Raw genomic sequence first — 17,666 nt, 5'->3', positions numbered from 1 at the left:
CAACTTCTCCTGGCGTCTCGATCTCCGGGTCGGATCATTCATACTTGCGGCGGAGGGTCCGAAAAACAACGAACCCACGACGGGGTGAGATAAAATCTCAGTAGGAAAATCTCTAACCCTAGATCCGGTCGCTAGTGCCTCCAGACACAATCTAGGCGAGCAACAATTTCCAACAACTCTTTCTTTCTTACCCAAAAATTCCCCAATTAAATTCCAGAAAATTCCACTCTTTCTCCGAAAATTCTCACACCTTCTCAAATATTCTACGTTACTCCCCTCTCGGCGTTCCACGCCTCGGCCCGACAATAAAATAAACTACGTGCTCCAGGGCACGTTTTTAACACATCAGGCCATAATATAAATATCCACATTACTCCGAAAATTTTTACGTTACTCCAGAAATATTCCACGTCGCTCCAGAATATTCCACGTTACTCCAGAAATATTCCACGTCACTTCAGAATATTCCACGTTACTCCAGAAATATTCCACGTCACTCCAGAATATTCCACGTTACTCCAAAAATATTCCACGTTCCTCCAGAATATTCCACGTCACTCCAGAAATATTCCACGTCACTCCAGAATATTCCACGTTACTCCACCGCCATCAAATAAGTTCATAACATTGAGCCTCGGACCTTTATGGAACATGGCTCTATACATATACCCGGGTCTCAGACACATAGGAATACGACCCACGGATCTCGGTCTCGGACACATAGGAACACGACCGGATCAAGTCTCGGACAATTAGTCGAACACGACTCACTTTGGTCTCGGACGACTTAATTGAACACGACTTTCTTACTTTCTCGGTCTCAGACAATCGGACGAATACGGCTCCCTTTGGCCTCAGACGACTTGATTGAATACGACCATCATACTTTCTCGGCCTCAGACAATCAGACGAATACGGCTCACTTTGGCCTCGGACGACTTGATTGAATACGACCTTCTCATTTCCTCGGTCTCGGACAATCAGACGAATACGGCTCACTTTGGCCTCGGACGACTTGATTGAATACGACCTTCTCATTTTCTTAGAATAGTTTGGGACCACGTGATTCACTCACGTTAGAGAATTAATAGTTCGGGATCACCCGAATAATTCACACTAATTCAATTATTAATTCAGACTACCAGATCAATTAATACTACCATAGTATCCAATCCGCGTCATGCGACCATATTACGCTAACGCAGCAATTTATAAATCACGCGCCACTAAAATTATACTAACGTGGAAATTTATCACGGCCGAACAATAATAATTTTCTAACATATAATTAACTCACGACCATAATACTATACTATAATAATGTCACATTTAATTAGCACCGTGGCATAACGACTTTATGTCACATAAAAGTAACCCTAGTTAATTTATTAACTAACCATGGTTCAAAAACTAACTAGAGTCAAATACTAACCTAACCATGATTAAACAATAGCATAAAGTAACTCTAGTTAGGGCATAAAGTAACCATAGTTAAACTTTGACCACTATTATCTTCTTGACTATACTATTCATGCAAGAACAAGTTTTCTCTCCCCTCTAATCTGCAATTTTCGTCCAGCCCCTCCTCAAGCCCAAATCCAACAATTTTCTTCATAAAAAATTCACAATTTCATGATCTTTTAGCAGCCTAGTCACCTAATTTAGGTTTAGAAACAATCCTACCTCAAAAACTCGCAAAACGTCCGTTGACCGGTTGCGAAAAGCTCGAATTAAGCGGCGATTCCGACGGTTCTTGCACGGCCGGCGACTCGACGACGATCTAGCAACCTCAAGCTATCCAAAGCGACTCCGGTGAGAGCTCGAAGGATTTTTGGCAATGGAGGGTGAGAGAGAGAGAATATTCGGCTAAGTGAGGGAGAGGGAGAGAGAGAGTGAGGTAGAGAGAAAGTGAGCTAGAGAGAGAGTGTGTGTGTTCTTGAAAATAATGAGGAGGAAGAAGACCTAATAATAAATAATATAAGTTGAGAATAATTAATATAGGTTAATAACAATTAATTATGCCCACAAAGTCAAGAGGGAAAAAATAATTTTCTCCCCACATTGACTAGTCAATCTCGGCCAAAAGGGAAAATGGCCAAAATACCCTTCGTTCCAAGTGAAAAATGGGGTATTTTTCGAGGGCAAATGGGTCCTTTCCCATATCCAGTCCAAATATACTTTTCCCGAACCTCTTTGGGGCGAACCGCGAAGCAATTTCACACAGGATGAGGAAACATCCAAAATTTTATTTATTGAAACCCCCGAAGGTCCGACGTCAAATTCTGAAGCTCGATTCGCGATCAATCTCGATCAATAGAATTTTCAGCGTATCTCAAACTAACGGGCGGCTTTTAGGAGTTACGCGTATCGACTCGTGATTAAAAACACGTTTAAGAATTACTCGAGCCCTGGCGACCTTGGTTGTCATTCAATTGCGATGGTCAATCACTAGTTCCGATGGACACGATCGTTAGAAAATAATTCAGGGATGTTCGGAACCCACATGAGGTCGAACGGAATCACCCGTGATCCAAGTGTAGGGTATTACCCAAATCATTCCTTAATTATTCTAGGATCGGCCTATATTGGTCCAAAATATTCCCTCGACAATTTTCATGATCAAAGAGTTGGTCCAGGATCAAGTTCTTAGGTCTACGTACTTGGTTTTCCTAGGTAGCCATTCCCATTTGGTTAGTCTGCTCGAGAGGGATCAATTCCGAGTGAGATTCGACTGAAATACGTCGATGAGACTTTTCATTTATTCAAAGCTTCAAAACGAGCCGAATTACACGATGTCACACAAATCGTATTAAGTTGGTGTAATGCTTGGGCTGGATTTTGAATTCGATTCGTTTGGTGCTACATTTCCCCGGGAACTTGAAGAATGTGCCGTCGAATTCGATCGAGAGACGTTTCATGTCTGTGGATGCTTGGAAGTGAATTCACCGGCAATCCCTAGAAGGTATAGCTTTTCTTCTTTCTTTTGATAGGTGGCAACTTATCCAAAGAAACAGGTCCAGTCTACGTTCGGTGGAAAAACAATCGACGTCACATACGCTGCACATGGGTTGGTTCGGTCGAAACCAATGAGACAGAGGGATTTGGGTGCTTTTGAGGTGTCTAGGAAATGTGGATGGGTAGTATGTACCTAGTACAGCGGGAATAGGTTTGCTAGGACAATTGATTTCTACTGGACATCCTTGATCATCTAGCAATGAGACATGGATTCATTCCATTAGCAGCTGCATATTGATGCTCAAATATTTCTACTCGTTGCAACTCGATGTTGATTTCCTTTTGAATTGCCTGATTGCAGTCATGCGATGCATGAGAGAATTTCTCTCTCTTTTGCTCATATTTTTTCCTCCTAACAAATAACAAGAGCTACTTGATTTTCTTTTATAGGGCAAAGCTTGCTTTGGACATCCTTGGGGTTCCAGTTGGGTAAACAAGCTGATTTCCAGTATCTTGTGGAGCATAATAAAAGACAAAAGCACCTTGCTATAGTGGAGGTGGCTAATCCAATAACCAGGTGCATTTCAGTATCTTTTTCCATGTGAGATTCTCAGCAACTTTAGGAGAGCAAAACTTGTGGACTTGAAGGAGAGAACATTTTTCATTAAATGCATTTCCTTCTACACGAAGAACCAACTTTCTCACTGACAAAGTTTCCAAGTTTGATATCCTTGCATTATTTTGTTCTCCTTGCGCTTTCATAGGCAACAAGACTTGCAGAGATGGAAGCTCCTGATGATGTTCTTGAACAGCGGCGGAGGACTGAATTTCCGGCTGCAGAAGATGCAGAGGACTTTTCACCACGCTCCCTTTTGTGTGACATGTGAACCATAAATAATGTGTGCAGTAGCATTGTGAACCAAGACCATTCGGAATTCTAGTTAGATTGGCAGAGATGAGTATGGAAGTGTTTGCTCGCTGGTTCTGTTGTTAGAATGATCGGTGAACTTGCGGACCTCCATATTACATATGAATTGCTTCTGAGGAGCGAAACTCGACTTACTTCTCGGCAAGGGTGTTGAGCCGGCCTGGCCCCCGGGCGAATAGTTTCATGTGTGGGCACTGGAGAGTACATTTCATGCGAAGAAAACTAAGACAGGAACAAGATCCCATGCGCATCCAAGAACACCCTCGTTGAGTTTTATCTATCTTTGTTCTCCATTTGTACTTTTTCTTAAGTTGCTTCTGCACTTTCATCCTCCTTGTATTTTTGTTTCGAAATTTTATCTCATTTCAATGTAATTTCAATTCCAGTTCGTCTACTTTTATTCGCACTCAATTTCATATATAGATTCATTCCTCCATCCAAGCCCCACTCGTACATTTTATACTCTACTATGAAATTAGGCGCCATCTCTGTAGTTCGCCCTTCACTCAACCATCACTACAATACACGACTCACAAAAATTATACCACATAGTTGCCCCATTACGTCATTTTCTAATGACCATGTCTTGAAAATTATAAGTATCAATTTTTTTGCAAAACAAAGGAATACATGAGAACTATTTTTCGTCTTTGTAGACGTAAAAAAAAAAATTGCTCATTTAAAATAATAAACAATTACCTTCCCTTTTTTGCTGAAATCTCCTTTATCCCTAGCTAACTTTACACCTAAGCAGAATCCGGTAATTCTCTCCTCTTTGTTCTTTTTCTTTGATATTCCCGCTGTAAGCTCCTTCCTTTTGTCCGCCATAAGCAAACTTTCAACTCCATCGACGCCTCTTTCAGCATCACCACTCCACATCTTCCCTACGACGCGGATGAGCTATCACGAATGGAAGATCGCCACCTGCCAGCGGAGGCGACGAGCAGAAGAAGTTCGTCTTCGAGAAACAAAGTCCCTAGCAAACCGACAGCGACGGAGACCCGCCAGCGAGAGGCAACCTACTATCTCCGCCGATCGAAGCCATGGAAACTGGTGACGTAGCTTCGGGTGAACAATTCAATCCCGATGTTACGGGCTTTATGCAGCTTGCTATAGATCGGGTAATGCCTATGCCTGGCATGTCCGAATTTGATTAAGGTGATGTAATACTTGAGCTGGGTTTTGAATTCGACTCGATCGGTGCTACGGTTGCACGGGAACTTGAAGGTTGTGTCATCGAATTTGTTCGAGAGACGCTGAATCGGTGTTTCTTTGTAAGTTTTGTCTGTGGATGCTTCATATTGAATTCGTAGTTCATTGAAAGAAGTAGGTGAAAGAAAAACAGCCGAGGGAGAGTGAACTAATGGAAAGTAGGGTGTACATTTTCATTAGGAGATGCAACAACCTTGGCAGCGTCGTGGTTGATGTTATCCGATATGTGTTTTACACTGTTAATTCTTCTTTTTATTATTGTTCCACTAGTTCATGAATTTGTGTATCTCTGTTGACTTACTTTTGCGCATATACTTCATGTACTTTTACCAAGAGGCCCGATTCGCAGTGGCCGTCGCCCCTTTAGTAACGGCGGCATGGACAAGTGCTCTTTGAGAGTTTCACCGGATATCTCCCACTCTTACCCGATGTGAACAACCATTTCCGATTGGGAAAGCTGCTGGGGAAAGAATGATTCACAATGGTCTATAAATAAAGAGGAGCTAGTTGACATCGGAAAGTAAATGTAAGAACACTTTGGAAGAAAATAAATATACCGTAATTTCTCTCAATAATTTTATTTTTGTCTATTTGTCTCAACTTTTCTTTTGTTTAGTTGAGTAGCTGAACTTTCAGAATATAGCTCAACGTGATCCTTTTGGTTAAATAATGTGGTATGTCTTTCTTTCTTTCTTTCTTTTTTTGGTTGTTGCTGACTTGACTCATTTACTCGGTAAATACGGTCCATATTGCTCAATAGGAGGTGATCGACAAAGTAGAAGGCCCATTTCATAAGGGCATAAATTGACATTAAGCCCAATATGAAAATGTTGGGTATTAAACAGATACGGCCAATTTCTCTCTCATTTCTAGGACAATTCCAGCCTGATCTAGTTTAGATTTAGAGTTCTCTGCATGTATATTTTCAAGATTTCACTATATTTGGGTTTTGTTTGTGAACAAATCCAATTTCGTTAGAGATCAAAGGAAAGTTTCATGAGGGTTTCGCTTTATAGGTGTCAAATCTATACTCATTCAATCTTTTTACTCTACTCGATGATGGTATGGGGATGCCAAACCTAGGCGTGCACTAAGACAAAGCCGTAGCAGCAGATAGAGTTCTCAGTGTGTGCTCATTGCTGAAGAAGAGTTCAGTAATTAGCCGCCGATTATGGTGTGAAGAAGTCACGGATCTGCTCTTTGAGCGTGCAATCTATTACCTTATTATGATGGTTTCTCTTTCATCCGGAGCTTTATTTTGTTTTGAAGTTATCTTGAATGTATTTTGGCTCTTGCATCTCGAGAAAATGAATGAAATACAATGTTATTTCTGACAATAAAAAGAAAAAGAAACAACAGATAGGGCAGTTTTTAATTTAATCCGCTCGGAAAGTACTAAGTCAAAACTCTCTAAATTATTCCCAATAAATTGTGCAGACTCTGTTACAAACTCCAGAGTTGAGACACTCCCTTCTATTCAAACCTTGAACTGCATTATTTCGTATTTCGACCGTGCCTTTCATCTTCAAAAGAAGAGAAATTCTAAACTTCCCTGCTTCTCTCCCTTCCTGGGGTCAGTGGTCATCATCAATTGGACTTCACACATTCTATAAATGAAATCAAATTTGGACGGAACGCGACTGAAGGAAGTTGGGCATCAATGCCAAAAAAAAAAAAATGAAAAATAAATTCAGATACTCAAAACGTTTGAACTTGCCTTGGAATTGTTTAGAAGAAATTCAAAGTTGAGAATTTCTAATGACAGTTCATAATCTTCCATTAGATTATGTCAATTTTTGGGTATTCGCTGGATAGATTCCTCTTCCACCTATAATATAAGATTATGGATTCGAATATGAACTCATTCTCAGCCCACAATTAAAAAGACCGATTGTCATCTATCACGATTGAGTAACGAGGGACATGATTAAAAATTCTAAACCTATTGTACAATAGCTACAATCTTAATCTTTTCAATGATGTCAATTTAGTCCTAAATCTATTGCACCCAATTCAGTTTTAAATCTTTTAATTGCTCCAATTTAGTTCTAAACCTATGACGCCCAATTCGAGCATAGACCTTTTAATTAGGTCTATTTAGTCTTAAATATATTGATAATTTGTCAATTTAGTCCTAAACCGTTTGTCAATTTGCAAATTTAATCCTTCCAACTAAAATTTATGAGTAAACATAGGTGATCTAATCGGCGTCACCATCTTACGTGGCACGACGTATATTGGCGAGGATAATTTTTGCAATTTTTCATTTTCTGAATTTTTTTCTTCTTTCTTTTTCTTTTCTTTTTTTCCCTTTTTACCTATGCCAGCTATCATTGGGCCTTGTCGGTTGTCGACACCTGATTTTTAATAAATTTTTCTTTAGTTTTATTTTCCAAAATTCACTAAAAATTCACAAAAAAATCAAAAAATTAAAAAATCAACATTGGAAGCCTTGGCCAAGCCTAAGGAACCAATTTAGAACAAAAAATAATTTTTCATATTTTTCACATTTTTTAATATTTTCGAAAAATAGGAAAATATTAGAAAATTCATAAAAAATACCTCACGAGGTCGCAAAAATACATAAAAGTGTCCAATATTTTCCTTTTAATTCCCTTTTAATATTGACCTCAAGAAAAATTAAAAATTGAGTTCAATTTTAGGTGTTCCTTCACAACGCCTAGAGTTGAATTTGCACAAAAAATACCAATTGAGTCTTTTTATTTGCAATTTTTTGCACATTTTAGGTCTGGACATTCAATTGCAGTCCCTTTGAACTTCAATTTGATCAATTGCACCCACAATTGCGTGAATTGCACGGATTAGGCCAAATCCCCAAAAATGTTTGCAATTTAGTCCCTAAGATTTCAAATTCTTAAAATTACTTTTAACCTAAGGACTATCATGATAAAATTGGACTGGCCCCCTATGTTTTCACACATTCTGAATCAATTGGCATAGGTCTCATGGTCCAATTTGGTCAAATTGACATCCAATGGAATTTTTCCCCAATTTGGGCAAATTGAAAAATTTGGGGTTTTTGTGCAAATTGATAGAAAATCTTGGGTAAAAACACATTTTCATATAGAATTCAGGCCCCTAAGTCCAATTTTGAAGTTTGATTGTGAAAATTCCCACTCAATTTCAATTAATTTTGAAAATTCTACGCGATTTATTGTGCGAGCCGGTTCGGACCGGTCGACCGCCACCAACCGGTCCAAGACAATCGTCGTCTTCCTCGGGCGACTCGCGCAAATTGCAGAATTGTAAGACGTGTTTCAACAGTCAAATTGGGGTTCAATTCAGCCATAATCGAACTAATTGTTTTGGGGCTTTTGTTTCTCGGGTCAAGGAGCGTCGATTGCCGTCGACGGCACGGCCGATCGTTGCCGGAGAACGGCGACATTGCAGGTCAAAGTCTCGGCGCCCAGAAAAGTCAACATCTTCAAATCCAGGTTCAATTCGTGCACGTTTGAGCTTGATTAAGGGCCTAACGGACGTTGACGGAATCATGATCGATTCCGTCACCGTCCGGTGACCAAAACTCGTGTGATTGGCACGTGAGGACCTCTCGGCCAGCTCACACCCGACGCGCGCAAATTCAAAAGTGGGTATAAATAGCTGGGAAGCTTCGCGAATCAAAAGAGGCTCATTGATGCTCGCACAATCAAACAGAATAGAGAGAGAGTGAGTTAGAGAGAGAAAAACGCTCTCGTCGTCCGCCATTGACGAGAGTTCGAGCGGCGACCGTGAATCGATCATCCGGCCAATCTAGGCCACCTCAAGCGGTGAAACTACTTCCAGGAGCTTGCACGAGGGTCCGGGAAACGATCGCAACCAGCCTTGCCGTCCGAGACCGCTCGAATCGGTAAGTTGAGCTTCGAGTCTTCTTACTGTGCATCCATGGCAGCGCACCATCACGAGCTTGATTTCTTCAATTGATGTGTGCGTTTTAACTTTGAAACTTCCCTAACCACGATTGCACTGTCCTTTCGCATTGATTTTGCCCGATCGAGTCGAGTCAAACTTCCAACCGGTCTCGGTGCAGTCGGACTTCGGCCGGGCGTAATTAGCGGCTGCGGGTTCGATCCGAACCCGAGGTAAGTATTCTAAACTCTCTTTGAATGTGCCTGAAGCTTTAATTCGATTGTTATGCTCTGTATGTCGAGATTGAAGTCTGCAACTATGTGATTGTGTATGTTCGTTTTGTGTTGATTACGTGGGTGAAATCGTCCGATTTTTGACTATGTTGATCTACGAGGTAAATAGAGTCGATCGCCGTTGGTTTGAGGCGTTTCCGGCGAGATCTCACCGTTGGATCTCGTCGGAGAGCTCTCGGCCGTCCATTATGTGTCGTCGCAGTGAGGAAGACGAGGCTGACATGGCGTGGTCAAACGGTCGGCGTCCTAGGTGTCGCCCTCTAGTTGGTCCAACTCATGTCCGAGTCGGCTCGGCCGTTGGCGGGAGCGAGCCGACTCGGACTCGATCCGACGGCCGGGATTATTAGATGAGTTTGATGCGTGGCCGTCGGATCTGATTTTACATTTTTTAGTTATTAGTATATTAGGCAGAAAATAGAAAATGTAAAACGGTGTCGTCTAAGGTAGATGATTCGGCGTCGTTTTGGTGCCGGATAGGGTGAACGGCCTAGATTATCTCTAGAATAGATCGTGACCGTCGAAGGTCTTAATCGATGCGGCGCTGTTTCATGTGTTAAGCCTAAAGCGTCGCCGTTTCGCGTATACGATTGGTGAACGGCTCAGATCGAGCCTCAAAATTTAATCCCGACCATCCATGCGTTTATTCTATACGGTGCCGTTTAGACAATAGATGAGTGAACGGCTCGGATCAAGTCTAAATCGAATCGTGACCGTCCATCCAAGGTTCGATACGTCGTCGTTTGTGAGTAGATGGGCTAGAACGTCGTCGTTTCGTTTGGGCGAAAGGCGACGGCCGAGATTGATTTGGAGATTGATCTCGGCCGTCCATGTATTTTCCGTATATTTAGATATTAGAAATTAGTTTAGAAAATCAAAAAGAAAATCAAATAAATGTATATACGGCGCCGTTTTTGTGTCGTGGGCGGCCTCAGAACGGTCGGACCGGGTTGACCGGTCGTTGACCGGTTGACCCGGTCCCAAAATATTAATAAAAAAAATAAAAAATAAAAAGAAATTTCCAAAAATCCAAAAAATTGAAAAAAAATGCTTAGAAAATTCATAAAAATACCCAGATTTTCCCAAAAAAAATTTTCTAAAAAATTATCTAGATCGATTCGGGACTCATATAGTCCGGATCGAAAATTTTGAGACTTCGAGGGTCGATTTATGACTATCCGAAAAATTTCCAATATTTTGGAAATATAAATAAAAAATTCAAAAAAATTAGAAAAATTAGAAAAATTCCATAAAATCACAAAAAATGGGAAATGGCCACATTCAACCGGCTCGACCCCAATTTTGTGATTTTCGGGTCCCGAACTCCCAAAAATGACCATTCTACCCTTCCGGGCCTTTCACCCCAAATTTTCTCGAACCATCTCCGGAACCCAAACTCGTTTTTTTTGTGGGTCGATAGGGCCATTTTAGACATGTATGTATGATTGATTGACTGGATTGTTTGCGATTATATTTGATTGCGCTTTTAATTTCTTGATTGTGATTGATTAGAATAATAAAATTCCCATCTGCATGAACCCCCTTAAGATCGTTAGGGCCTACCTTATCCGAAATTCCATCTGCATGAATTCGTAGGTTAGAAATCACTCAACATCGGTAACCGAAAGGGCGTCGATGAAAACTTTGGCGTAACCAAGTCCCCGGACCCAAAAATCTCCGGTTTTCGCGGAACCGAACGGTTTCTCCCGACCGCTCGGTAGGGTTTTCCGAGCATACCCTCCAATAAATTGATCGGTGGCGACTCCAAATTGCTTGTACACATTGTACATGCTACCCGACCACACAAAGGTCGATATTCGAAAAAAAATTTCTTCGACATTGCGATTCGAGTAATGGGTTTTGGGAGAGACCCGCGATCCTGAAAGATCCTACGGACAACCGGGGTCTTACTTATAAAAAGGAGGATCGGCTCGTTAACCCTCTCACCACCGGAAACTTTTATGATGGAAGATTTTTTCGGGAGGGTCGCGACTGCACTCGCACCTCATGTGGGCAATCTGGATAATGAAATGAATATGGTTGCCACAATGGTGGCGGAGATGAAGGCGATGCTGATCGCTAATCAGGGGAGATACCCTGTTGATCTTAATTCTCAAGCCCCTGCGGGCTCATCCGATGGAACAAACGTTAATCCGGCACCTGCCGCTAATCCCACTCTGAATCCGGAGCGACCGCCTAAGGATCCTCCTGTTGTGATAGATTTGGAAAAGAAGGAGAAACAAGTCCTCAAAATAGAAGAGGAGATCAAGAGGCTTGCTAAGATCGAAGAATGCTTGGCAAGCCAGGGTTATGAACTCTCGAGATTTGATAAGGTAGCACCATTTGAGAAGATAGAGGTTCCCGCTAATTACAAGGAACCGGATTTTGTGAGGAAATATAATGGGATCGGGTGTCCCAAGGCACACCTGAAGTATTATTTGCGCCGAATGTCGCAATTCTCCGACAACATCCCACTCTTGGTTAACACCTTCCAGGAAAGCCTATCCGGGGCAGCCCTGGCGTGGTTTATTGAATTGGAGCCGGAGAGGCTCGCCGATTGGGACAAACCGCGCGACGAGTTCCTTCGGCAATACAAGTTTAACACTTTGACGGCCCTCACTAGAGAAGATCTTCCGAGAACGGTAAAGGGAAAGAATGAGGCCATTCGCGCCTACGCCCAAAGATGGAGAGCATTGGCTGTGCAGGTAAAACCGCCCGTCCCCGAAGAGGAACTAATAGACCTGTTTCTCAAGGCCCTTCCCTTTGAGTTTTTCGACAAGCTGAACACCTCTGGGTGTCGGACGTTTGCGCACCCGATCAAGGTGGCAGAACGCCATGAGTGGGCACCGAGAGAAAAGAAGATACCTGAATCGCCTTTCGGACGCCAATACCCTTTGAGAAGGGATAATAGGGAGCAATCGGGAGAAGTAGCCTTTGTCCCTAACCCGCCAAAGCCTAAAAATTTCTCACCTTCTATCCCTACCCAAGGAACGTCCTCCTGGACCGCTTCCAAGCCACCAGAATTTAGAAGAAAGAACCAACCTGTTTTCACCCCACTACCCCAACCCTTATCCAAATTATTACCAATGCTTCTGGAGAACCGCTTAATTGCAAAAGAGCCACCTAGAGCTCATTCTCCAAGATTTCCCGGGTTTGACGAGACCCGGACGTACGTATACCATATGGGAGAAAAGGGGCACAATGTGGACAATTGCCTCGCTCTCAAATTCGGGGTGCAAGCATTGATCGATGGAAAGGTATTAGAATTTGATAAGGCCGAACCGAATGTGCAACGGAACCCGTTACCCGAGCATCGCGAGGTAAACGCTATTTTTGGAGGGGAAGAGGAAGAGGTTCTGGAGTTCATAGTGGATATGAGTAAAATGCGAGATATCCCGACATTGGCCTCACAATACCCGGAAGGAGAGAGTATTTCCCGGGAGCAAAAGGAGGCTTGCTTAGAAAAGCTGATTAACTTGGGCGTTATAGGAAAAATGGAAGATGTTACTTTTAAGGGTACCTACGTGGCTGTGGACATGCTGTCGGAGGAATTTGCGATGAAACCTACGAGGAGAGCTGTTGTGAAAATACCCTCGGGATATTTAACGAGCATCAAAGATGGCCAAGAAATTGAAGAGATAGACGAATATGAAGTTCGTCTGGATAAAGCACGCAGAGGTGATAGAAGATTTATGCAGAAAGCTCTTGAGAGGGGAGAAATAGTTGACAATCTGGGAGAAGATAGTGGCGGTTACAACTTCAAAGTTTTGTATTCGGCGCCCCCAAGCTTTTTCGTTGATTACGGAGATATAGTCCCTAATGGGTGGGGTGGCATGGATGATCCCGAAAGTGAGGAATTTGTGGGAACGGTCGATGAAGCTAAGAATCAAGAGGCCCCTCGGAATGAACAGGTGAATCGGGAGTCCAACGTGCGACTTTCTAATGCGGAGACGCATATATGTCATTTGACGACTATGGTAGCAGAGTTATCTCGGTCGTTGGCTAAGAAAGACGCCACAAGAGTAGAGGAGAACATGCAGATTCCGGAAATGCGGCGGGCCATGGAGACACAAAATCGAAAGATCGCCCTACTGCAAGAGCAAGCAGATGATATGTCAAGAAAGATGGATGAATTGAAAGAGGCGATTACGCCACTTACTCAAGCAAGAAATGTTCCGCTCCAAGGTGCGAACCCGAGAGTGATCTTCCGCACAAAATATAATGGCGCTGGGTGTCCTCCGGCGCATATCTCATATTATCTTCGCCAAATGGTTGGCCATCATGAGGATGATGAAACACCGATCCGGAATTTCGGACGTAGTCCGGCGGGCCCCGCAGTGGTGTGGTTCCAATCAATCGACCTAGACCGGGTCCCAAGTCGGGAAGATTTATTGGAGCACTTCATACGTCACTTTGGAGCCGGAATCAGAGGTTATTTCACTAAGGCTAATTTGTTAAACATCGGGAAAAGTGAAGATGAGAGTTTTGAGCTCTTTGCAAGGAGATGGAAGAAACATGCTGTAATGGTGCAACCGCCGCTGTCGGAGAGAGAAATGCTGGAGTTTGTGCTCAAATCCCTTCCGGCGGAATACTTTGACCGCATGTATGCCTATACATATTCGTCGTTCCAACATCCGGTGGAGATTGGTATGAGAATTGAGGGGATTATCCCGAGAATCAGAAGAGAAAGGCGGAGGGATCCGGATGAAGAAAATGCCACGCTGGTAAGGCCAGGTCCAGAACATAACCCCGATGATGTCCATGAAGATGAGATGATCGGAATGGTAGATGCTCCGATTCGCTTTGTCATTGATCCGAATAAGGTAGATAGTTGGGAAACATCCGCTTCGGAGAAGCCGTCAATGTCTGAATCACCACCAGAAAAGATCATACCGGTGAAGATTAAGTTATCGCCTGTGGAGGAATATAACTCGAAGGCAATCCACTGGGATTATGGAACGGGCGAGATTGACGCCATAATGAGGTCGGGAAGATGTTACCCACCAAGAGAAGCGGATTCCGAAAAGAGAGTCCCGACTGCAGAAGAAGTTGAGAAGTTGCAATCGGTCGTGAGGACCGGTGAATATGAGGTCGTCGACCAACTGCGGAAAATGCCGGCACAAATTTCCTTACTGGATCTCTTCAAAAATTCTGAAAAGCAAAAGAATGCCCTCTTGAAAGTACTAGATGAGGTGCATGTTCCGGAGACAATCAACGAAGTTCAACTAGGGAATTTCATGGGAGCTATCCTTTTGAAAGACCAAATATCCTTCTCGGATGAGGATTTCCCAAAAGAAGGACGTGTGCATAATAGAGCTCTCTACATCGCCGTGAGGTGCCATGGAAAGGAGGTTCCTCACGTTCTGATTGACAATAGCTCGGCCTTTAACTTATGTCCTCTGAGCACTTTGAGAAGCTTGGGGATCAACGAAGACTTCGTCAAGACATCTAAGGCTACTATCCGATCATTCGATGGAGTCTCCAAGAATGTAGTAGGAGAGATTGAGCTGGACATTGTTATTGGACCGGTAACATTCTCTATACCGTTCCAAGTACTGGACATTCCTAGCGCCTTCACCCTGCTTCTTGGAAGACCATGGATTCATGTTTTTGGAGCGGTACCTTCTTCCCTGCATCAAAAATTAAAATTCGTGGTCAAGGGTCAATTGATCACCGTCCATGGCGAGATGGGACATCGAGCTGCTTTAAAAGGGATGGTCCCATACATTGAACCCTCAAAGGAGGAGGAGCTGAGTTATCATACCTTCGACATTATATCAGTCATGCATGTATCGCCGGATGCAAAAATAGCCGCACCGGAGCTTTCGAAGCCTGCAACCATGGTGAGAAGAGTGCTACTCTCGAGTGGATTTATTCCAGTGCCTGGATTAGGGAAGTATGGTCGGGGAATCCTTAACCCTCTGAATTTGAGCTCAAATGACCACAAGGTTGGTCCGGGTTATAATGGAATAGTGAAGAATAATACAGGTCGAGGCCGAGGTCGAAACAATCCTTATGGAGACCAAGGAGGCCGTGGACACCAAGGTGGCCGTTTTATAGGCACCGACGCATGGAAAGCTAGAGGAAAAATATTCCTAAACCCCTTATTCAAGGTATTCTCTAAAGGAGGCAAATGGCTGGAAGATGAGGACATCTCCGAGGATGCAGAGCCGGATTTATTCAACCCGTTCCTGGATAATCGGGTGAATGTGATCATTGAGTGGCTGGAAGATGATTTCCCCACCCCGGAGTAAAAGGCTCTTTCCGAACTTTATCTTTTAATGCATTTTGATTACTGCACTTATTTTCAAAGCTTTTTGCTGTTTTAGCACCCTTTGGGTCGCATCTTTCGGATCGAGAAGTGCAAGATTGTATTGCTCTTAATTGCATCTATTAATGAAAATCATCACAAATTTGATTACAGACATGTGGAGCAACGGATTGGTCCGATGATGACAATTACTCTACCATGAAACTTGAGGCCCGATCCGCCATATGATCTTGGGTTTTAAATAGCTTTTGAGAACCAGGATGTCCGGAAGATCGTGGACTAGTTCTCCTTTCTTTGTCTAAAAATTGGAATTTGAAAAATGTTTTCATGATAAAAAATCATGCATTCTATGATTTCATCATCTTTGAATACTAACCTTTCATGGTGCATTTTAGGCATGTCATCCCACCCATACATAACAGGTTAATATGTGACTCGGATCGGTTCGATGACTATGCATGCGAAGTTGATATAGACGAGGAGGATGTAAGCGATATCAAGAGAGAATGGGATTATTTTGAAGAATCTAAGCCTCCTATTTCCGAAGAACCCATCACTATTAATTTGGGAGATTCTGATTGCGTCAAGGAAGTGAAAATAGGAGGACACTTGTCTGCGGCAGATGTTTTAAGAATGACGGCATTGCTCACGGAATATCAAGATATTTTTGCCTGGTCATATGCTGACATACCGGGTTTAGATCGTGAAATTGTGGAGCATGCTCTGCCTACAAATCCTGCTTGCACACCAGTAAATCAATCACCCGGAAGAATGAATCCCGAACCGCGAGATAAGATCAAGGAAGAAGTGATGAAGCTCCTTAAAGTTGGATTTATCGAGGCTGTCCCATATGCTGATTGGGTCGCCAACATCGTGCCAGTTAAGAAGAAGGATGGGAGAATTAGAATATGCGTGGACTATCGAGATTTGAACAAAGCTAGTCCGAAGGATGATTTTCCCCTACCGCACATTGATGTACTCGTCGATAGTACCGCGGGTTTTGAATTATTCTCCTTTATGGATGGATTCTCAAGATATAATCAGATCATGTTGAAGGAAGAAGATAAGATCAAGACCTCATTCACTACACAATGGGGAACCTTCTGTTACAAGGTAATGCCCTTTGGATTGAAAAATGCGAGGGCAACATATCAAAGGGCTATGGTAACCCTTTTTCATGACATGATACATAAGGAGATTGAGGTCTATGTGGACGATATGATTGCCAAGTCCAGACCTGGAGAAGACCATGTTAAAGTGCTGAAGAAATTATTTGATCGATTGAGAAAGTACAAGCTCAAGCTGAATCTCGCGAAATGCGTATTTGGCGCGAGATCCGGAAAGCTGCTAGGATTTGTAGTGAGCAATCGTGGAATCGAAATCGACCCTTCCAAGATCAAAGCCATATGGGAAATAGGGACTCCTTCCACTGTCAAAGAAGTGAGGGGTCTACTTGGAAGATTGAATTATATATCGAGATTCATATCACAATTGTCGAAACTGGCGAAACCCTTTTTCAAGCTCCTGAAGAAAGGCGCAAAAGTAAAATGGGATTCAGAATGCCAACAAGCATTTGAGAAGATCAAGGAATATTTGGTACAACCCCCAAGATCGGTACCTCCTATCCCTAACGTTCCTTTAACTCTATATCTGACGATTAATGATGAATCCTTGGGAGCTTTACTTGCCCAAACTAATCCCAAGGATCGTAAAGAGCGGGCCATATATTATTTGAGCAAAAAGTTCATAACATCTGAAGCCAAGTACCCAGTAGTCGAAAGAACTTGCGTAGCATTGGCTTGGGTCCTCCACAGATTGAGGCAGTATACGCTGCATTATCACATAGAACCGGTCACTGAAAATGACCCCATCAAATACCTTTTGGAGAAACCAACATTGTTAGGAAAGATGGCTAAATGGCAAATATTGCTTTCAGAATTTGATATCAAAACCTCTCCCCAAAAGTCCGTCAAGGGAAGAGCAATTGCTGACATGCTAGTTGAGAATCCTCCTAAAGACGTTTCAAAGCAAAATAAGGGAGGTCAAATCCTGAACATATCCGAAGACAAATGGACAATGTACTTTGATGGCGCAGTGAACCTCACTTGGATCGTGCACGGGGCGCTTTTAATATCCCCCGAAG

General features: G+C 42.7%; 3 protein-coding genes across 3 annotated transcripts in view; all 3 read left to right on the top strand.

Annotated features, from left to right (window-relative positions):
• The window catches only part of LOC125314478 (TMV resistance protein N-like), a 61,344-nt gene extending 56,552 nt beyond the window's left edge, over positions 1–4,792 (top strand). Inside the window, exon 5 of the mRNA XM_048276850.1 lies at positions 4,714–4,792. The gene's annotated coding sequence lies outside the window, so the exon portion shown is untranslated. The remainder of the gene's footprint in view (positions 1–4,713) is intronic.
• LOC125314483 (tRNA-specific adenosine deaminase TAD2-like) overlaps positions 1–17,666 on the top strand; it is a 636,221-nt gene that overhangs the window by 332,343 nt on the left and 286,212 nt on the right. The gene's annotated exons all lie outside the window — the stretch shown is intronic.
• The window catches only part of LOC115729247 (disease resistance protein RUN1-like), a 1,053,956-nt gene that overhangs the window by 862,235 nt on the left and 174,055 nt on the right, over positions 1–17,666 (top strand). The gene's annotated exons all lie outside the window — the stretch shown is intronic.

Source organism: Rhodamnia argentea, chromosome 3 (assembly GCF_020921035.1).
Source record: "Rhodamnia argentea isolate NSW1041297 chromosome 3, ASM2092103v1, whole genome shotgun sequence".
In the NCBI taxonomy this organism is placed as follows: Eukaryota; Viridiplantae; Streptophyta; class Magnoliopsida; order Myrtales; family Myrtaceae; genus Rhodamnia; species Rhodamnia argentea.
This window is presented reverse-complemented; position numbering and strand designations above follow the sequence as displayed.